Source organism: Sminthopsis crassicaudata, chromosome 3 (assembly GCF_048593235.1).
Source record: "Sminthopsis crassicaudata isolate SCR6 chromosome 3, ASM4859323v1, whole genome shotgun sequence".
NCBI lineage: Eukaryota > Metazoa > Chordata > Mammalia > Dasyuromorphia > Dasyuridae > Sminthopsis > Sminthopsis crassicaudata.
Window position 1 is genome coordinate 652,749,513 of NC_133619.1, and position 7,151 is coordinate 652,756,663.

Here is a 7,151-nt window from a genome sequence, read left to right on the forward strand (position 1 = left end):
GAAGAAGGAGAAGGAGGAAGAGGAGAAGAAGAAGAAGAAGAAGGAGAAGGATGAGATTGAAGAAGAGAAGAAAAAAAGAAGAATTGCATTAAGAAGAAAAAGGAGAAGGAGAAAAAAAGTAGAAGGAGTGGATGCAGAATGAGAAGAAGGAGAAATAGGAGAAAGAGAAGAAGAATGTCAGGAAAAAGTAAAAGAAAAAGAATTGGAAGAAGGAGAAGGAAGAGCAGGAGGAAGGAGAGGAGAAGGTGAAAGAAGAGAAGGAGAGGAATGACAGGAAAAAGAATTGCAAGAAAAAGGAGAAGGAGAAAGACAAGGAAAAGGGAGGACGAGAAGAGATGTAGAAGGAGGAGAATTTTATCTGTTTCTCTTCTTACAAGATGATACATGTAACTTACAATAACATGCTCATTATTATGGCAGTAAAAAGTAATACACAGAGAGAGAGAGACAGAGAGAGAGACACAGAGAGAGAAAGAGACAGAGAGAGAGAAAGAGAGAGAGAGAGAGAGAGAGAGAGAGAGAGAGAGAGAGAGAGAGAGAGTGAGAGAGAGAGAGAGAGATGACACAGTGTGAATTGATTATGAGAGGATGAAATCTAAAATATAAAATAAAATTGAGAAGTGGTTGAGGAAAGGACTGGGAGAAAGGGAGAGGGAGAGGTGGAATGGAGTAAATTATCTGCCACAAAAGAGACAAGAAAAAGCCTCTACAATGTAGGGAAAGAGGAGAGGGGAATAGGAGTAGGAAACTTTAGTCTCATCGAAATTGGCTCAAAAGAGGAGAAGAAAGAGGCAGAGGAAAAGGAAGAGGATGAGGAGCAAAGAAGGAGATGAAGAATAAAGAGGAGGAGGATAAAAAGGAGGAGGAAAAAGAGGAGGAGGAAGTAGAAAAAGAGGAGAAGAAGGAAGAGAGGAACAGAAAGAAGAAGTGGAATAAGAAGCAGAAAAGGAAGAGAAAGGAGGAGGAAGAGGAAAGTAACAAGGAATAGGAGGAGAAGGAAGAGAGAGAGGAGAAGAAGAAGAAAGAGAAGGAACAAGGAAAAGGAGGAGGAGGAGAAAGAAGGAGAAGAAGAAGAGAAAGAGGAAGAAGGAGGAGAAGGAAGAGGAAGTGGAGGAGAAGGAGGAGGAACAAGAGAAGAAAAAGAAGAAGAAGAACTGCAAGAAGAATTGGAGGAAGGAGGAGAAAGAGAAACAAGTAGAAAGAGAAGGAGATATAGGAGGAGGAGGAGGAGGAGGAGGAGGAGGAGGAGGAGGAGGAGGAGGAGGAGGAGAAAGAATAGAAGGAGAAATAGAAGTAGAAAGAATAGAAGGAGACATAAGAGAAGGGAAGAAGAACTTCAAGAAGAAGAAAAAAGAAAAAGAATTACAAGAAGAAGGAGAAGGAGAAAGAAGAGAAGAAGAATTGCAAGAAAAATAAGGAGAAAGAGAAGGAAAAAGAAGGAGGAGGAGGAGGAGATGGAGAAGGAAGAAAACAGAAATCATGAAGGACTTAACAAGGGTTATCTGTTTGCATTCCTACAAGATGGTACTTGTAACTTATAATAACGTGCTCATTATTATGGCAGTTAAAATTATATATATGTATATATATATACATATATGTATATATATGTATATATATATGAGAAAGGAGGGGAGATGGCAATGTGTGGATTGAATATGAGAGGATAAAATCTAAAATCCAGGGGTGATTGAGGAAAGAAGTGGGAGAAAGGGAAAGGGAGAGGTGGAAAGGAGTAGATTATCTGCCATAAAGATACAAGAAAAAGCTGCTCCAATGTAGAGAAAGAGGAGAGGGGAGAAGGAGACTAGTCAAAATTGACTCAAAAGGAAATATCTTACATCAATATGGCTACACAATTCTATCAGCAAACAGGAAGAGACAAAGATATGAGAAGGGGAGTGTGATAAAAGAGAGGGCATATTAGGTAGCAAAACACTTTTGAGAGGGACAGGATGAAGGGAAAGACAACAGAATAAACGGAGAGGTATAGAGTTAGCAAGAGTAATTATGAAAAGAATTGTGAAGCAAGTTTCTCGGATGAAAGCTTTACTTGGCAAATGAATAGGGAAGTGAGTCAAACTTGTTTAAAAAAAATAAGAGAGAGCCATTCCCCAATTAACTCATGGTGAAAAGACATGATCTATGCTCAAAGGGTCATAAGATCCTTTGACCTATAGAAATATTTATAGCAGCTCTTTTTTCAGGACAAAAAGTTGGAAATCGAGGGGATGACTTTTCATTGGGGAAAGACTGAATAAATTGTGGTATAGGATTATGAAGGAATATTCTTATTCTACAAGAGAAGAGAAAAATGCGGGAAAGTCCTGCCTGAGTTCCAGCCCTGGGAAAGGTACTGTGTACCTAGTTAGAGCAAATTTCAAAGCTGTGGGATGATCAGTTGTGAAACACTTTGCTGTTCTCAGCAACAAAGTTATCCCAGACCGGTCTGAAGGACTGAAGACAAATGCTCTCTGTCCTAAGAGAAACTCCGATTGGGTCTGAACGCAGACTGAAGACTTTTTCTTAAACTTCCTTTTTTCCTTGAGTGGATTGGGGTGGGGGGTGGGGAAGAGAAACACACGACATTTATACCATCTTTGGCAGCATCAATATTACCGAAATGTGTTGCATCAATTCCCAGCAGCCTTCTAAAAAAAGGGTGGAGATGGGGAGAATGGGAGAGAATCTAGAAGTCAAAGTTTTAAAAATAAATGTAAAACATTGTTTTACACATATCTAAGTAAATAAGAATATTGCCCGCCCCTTCCCCAAAAGGCAAACATTTGTGGAGTTTCTCTCCCTCCTTTCCTCTCCTTCCCACCCCAGCCCACCCACCCCCCCCAGGACAAGAAATTCTATACAGAACACACATGTCCATTCATGTATGTCCATACATCTACAGTCATACAAACATATTCATATCGCAGGGACTTGGCTTGGATGATCCTTAAAATGGAGCCTTATGGTCCCCCTGCCCTGGATCGCTCCAACTGGGAGGGGACAAAGGACTATCCTTTCAGAATGAATCCATCCTGCTGCCCCCCTGCAGGTGGTATGACCCTTCTCTGAAGATGTGGATTCCCTGACATCGCACGTGCCTCATGGGAGTATCTATAAGGAGCTGGTGAGCCACTGAGGCTCACTCATTCTTGCTGGAGTTCTCCTGGTGGCGGCAGCAGCAGGAGCAGTAGAAGCAGCAGCAGAGGCAGCAGCAGCAGCAGCAAGAGCAGCAGCAGCAAGAGCAGCAGCAGCAAGAGCAGCAGCAGCAGCAGCGATTAGGAGATGAAGGCCAGACAGTCTCACTTAAAGATGTCTCCGGGGGGCACCCGCAAGGGCCCCGAAAAAAGGGACGGCGAAAACAGCGTCCAGAAGCAGGCAGAGGGCGGGAGCCGTGGCCAAGGCCAGGCGAGACAGGCAGCCAGGGCTGGGACAGTCCAGGAGTCAGAGCAGTCAGAGCTCAGGACACCCGGTTCCTGGTCCGAGTCCGCGAGGGAGTCGGAGTCGGAGTCAGAGTCGGGGACCCGGACCAGGTTGGAGTCCGGGTCAGCGAGGGAGTCCGAGTCCCGGGCCGAAACAGACTCTGGGTCCCAGTCGGAGTCCGAAGTAGAATCAGGGGGAAGAAATGAACCCAGGGAGAAAGAGGAGAACGGAAAGGAAAACGAGGAAGAAGAAGAGGAGGGGGAGGAGGAGGAGGCAGAAGACGAGGAGGAGGAAGAAGACGAGGAAGAGGAAGAGCGGCCCAGGAAGAAGCCCAGACACCAGGGCTTCATTTTAGATGAGGCTGAGGAGGACGATGACGAAGGAGAAGAGGAGGAGGAGGAAGCCGAGTGGGAGGTGGGCGCGGAGGACCTCGCGGCCAGAGCGGGGCTCCCTGGCCCCGGCAGCCCTGAAGCCAACCCCCAGGAGGACTGCTCCGGGGCGCGGCGCCTCCAGAACGCCTGGAGGGCTGAGCGGGAGGAGGAGCTGGCCCAGTATTTCCTGCAGAAATACGCCAGGCCTGCGTGCAGGGAGGCCAGGCGCGGAGCCCCGCGGCAGCCGCCAGACCCCATCTGCCAGCAGCGGCTGCTCCCGGGCCTGCGGGACCCCAGGCTGTGGATGGTCAAGTGCAAGTCCGGGCAGGAAAAGGCCGCGGCCCTGACGCTCCTGCGCAAGTTCGCGGCCTCCCGCGGCAGCGCCAGCCCCCTGCAGATCCAGTCCGTGGTGGCTCCCCACTACCTCAAGGGCTACGTCTATGTGGAGGCCCACAAGCTGGGCCACGTACTGGACGCCATCCGGGGCGTGGCCAGCCTGCGCCAGGGCTCCCGGGCCCCGAAGCCGGTGCCCCTGGAGGAGATGCCCGACGTGCTGAGGGTGCTGCGCCGCCAGGCCCCCAGCCTGCAGCCCGGGAGCTGGGTGCGCATCAGGGCGGGCCTCTACAAGGATGACCTCGCTCAGGTGACCCGCTCCGAGCCCGGCAACGCCTCGGTCTTCCTCAAGATGATCCCTCGCCTCGACTACAGCCTGCTCCCGGCCCGCGGGGCCCCGACCCCCGGCTCGGGCAAGAGGAAGAGGCGCCCCAGGCCGCCCCCGAAACTCCTGGACGCCCAGAAGATCCGAGCCCTGGGAGGAAAGCTGGGCAGGGACGGAGACTTCCTCCTCTTCCGGGGGGACCGCTACAGCCCCGAGGGCTTCCTCTTCAAGACCTTCCCCCCTTCGGCCCTGGTGTGGGAGGGCGTCAGGCCGGCGCTGTCCGAGCTGCAGCACTTCCAGGAGCGCCCCGAAGCCCTGCAGGAGCTCGAGCTGCGCGTGGACGACGAAGACGGGGCGGCGGAGCGCCGCTTCGGGGCCGGAGACAGGGTGCGGGTGAGCGCGGGCGAGCTCATCCAGCTGCGGGGCCGGGTGCTGGGCGTGAGCGGCTCCCGGGTCACCATCATGCCCGAGCACGAGCTGCTCCGGGAGCCGCTGCAGCTGGCCGCCGGGGAGCTGAGCAAGCACTTCGAGGCGGGGGAGCACGTCCAGGTGCTGGCGGGCCGCTACCGGGGCACCACCGGCTTCGTCCTCAGAGTGGAGCCCGACTTTGTCCTGCTCCTGTCCGACCTGGACCGCGAGGAGCTCCACGTGCTCCCCGGGGACCTGCGGCTGTGCCCGGACACGGCGGCCCCGGAGGACGTGTGGGGCCGGCACCGCTGGGGGGAGCTGGTGCAGCTGAGCCCCAGCACGGTGGGCGTCATCGTGGGCCTGGACGCCTGCGCTCTGCGGGTCCTGGACATGCACGACCGGGTGGTCACCATGAGCCGCCAAGCCGTCACCGCCAGGAGGGACACCCGCATGGCCGTGGCCCTGGACGCCCAGCACCACAGCGTGCGCGTCCGGAACTCGGTCAGGGTGGTGGAGGGCCCGCGCTCGGGGCTCGAGGCCACGGTCCTCCACCTCTTTCGGGGAATCGCCTTCCTCCGCTCCAGGACGCTCCCGGAGCACGGGGGCCTGTTCGCCTGCAAGTGCCGCCACCTCCTGCTGGCGGGCGCGGTCCGGTCCAGCCGGGGCCGCGGATTCCCGGCAGGGGGCCCGGCTGCCGGCCCGAGCCCTCCCCCCGCCAGTCCCAGACAGCCTGGCCCCGCGGGCCGGGGGCGCCCGGCCTTGGAGACAGCGGCCGCCCGGGGGCCGGACAGGGGCTGGCGGGGTCGGGGCTCCTGGGGCCGTGGGGGTCGCCGTGGGCCTCCCCCACACAGGGGCCTCGTGGGCCAGTCGGTGCGCATCTGCCAGGGGGCCTACAAGGGCTACATCGGGCGCGTGAAGGACGTGAGGGAAAACTTGGCCCGCGTGGAGCTGCACTCCACCTGTCAGACCATTTCCGTGCATCCCCAGAGACTCGTCCCACTGGGCTCCGGGCGCCCCCCACTCTGGCCTGCCGCCTCGGACACTCCCCCCAGCTCCAGCTCCCAGACGCCCACCTACGACTCAGACTCCTCTGGCAGCTACAGTCCCATCCAGGCTGGGGGAGCTTGGGACCCCAGCATCGGGAACACCCCCTCCCGCCCATAGAACGAGCATCATCCATGATGGGGGTGGTGGAGGAGGAGGTGGTGATTGGGGGGTGAGGGTGCTGCTGGTGGTGGTGGTGAGGGAGGAGGAAGAAGAGAAGGGGGGGAGGAGGAGGAGGAAGAAGAAGAAAAGAAGAAGAAGAAGAAGAAGAAGAAGAAGAAGAAGAAGAAGAAGAAGAAGAAGAAGAAGAAGAAGAAGAAGAAGAAGAAGAAGAAGAAGAAGAAGAAGAAGAAGAAGAAGAAGAAGAAGAAGAAGAAGAAGAAGAAGAAGAAGAAGAAGAAGAAGAAGAAGAAGAAGAAGAAGAAGAGGAGGAGGAACAGGAGGAAGAGGAAGAAGAGGAGCAGGAGGAGGAGGGGTAGGCCGAGGAGGAGGATGATGAGGAAGAGCAGGAGGATGAGGAGGAAGAGAAGGAGGATGATAAGGAGGAGGAAGAAGAAAAAGAAAGAAGAAGAAGAAGAAGAAGAACAAGAAGAAGAACAAGAACAAGAACAAGAACAAGAAGAACAAGAACAAGAAGAACAAGAACAAGAACAAGAAGAAGACGACTCATGGAAATCTTTTATAGTATCTTGTTTATTCATATTGTTTATTATTTTAATACTTGTCTGTGTGATTCTTCCCATGCTGATGTTTTTCACCACTGATGTATACCTTCAATTAAGACAAAAAAAGTGGGAGAAATAGAGGGTCACAGATAATGGGGGAACTCTAGGCAAGCATAGTAAAACCATGTGTAGCTTGTGTACCCTATTCTTAAAGACCTGTGGGGATGGGGACTAACCCCAGAGATGACAGGCCAAATGATATATGGCAGATAGATGTTACATAAATGGGGGGAAACATGCCTTCATGTTAGAGCTGACAAACATTTGGGCTTTGTAGTTGCAACCTCTCTACAAAGGAAAGATGCTTCATGTGATCACTCATTTCATTGTTTTGCCTCTATGGGTATCCCACACACCATCAAGACTAATAATGGGCCCTCATACACCTCAGAAATATTAAAATAGTTCTTACAGGAATTTTCCATAGATCATATTTTGGGAATTCCTTACAACCCCACAGGACAGGTCACTGTAGAAAGGACAAATCAGATCCTGAAGAGATTCATCAAAAATCAGAAAGAG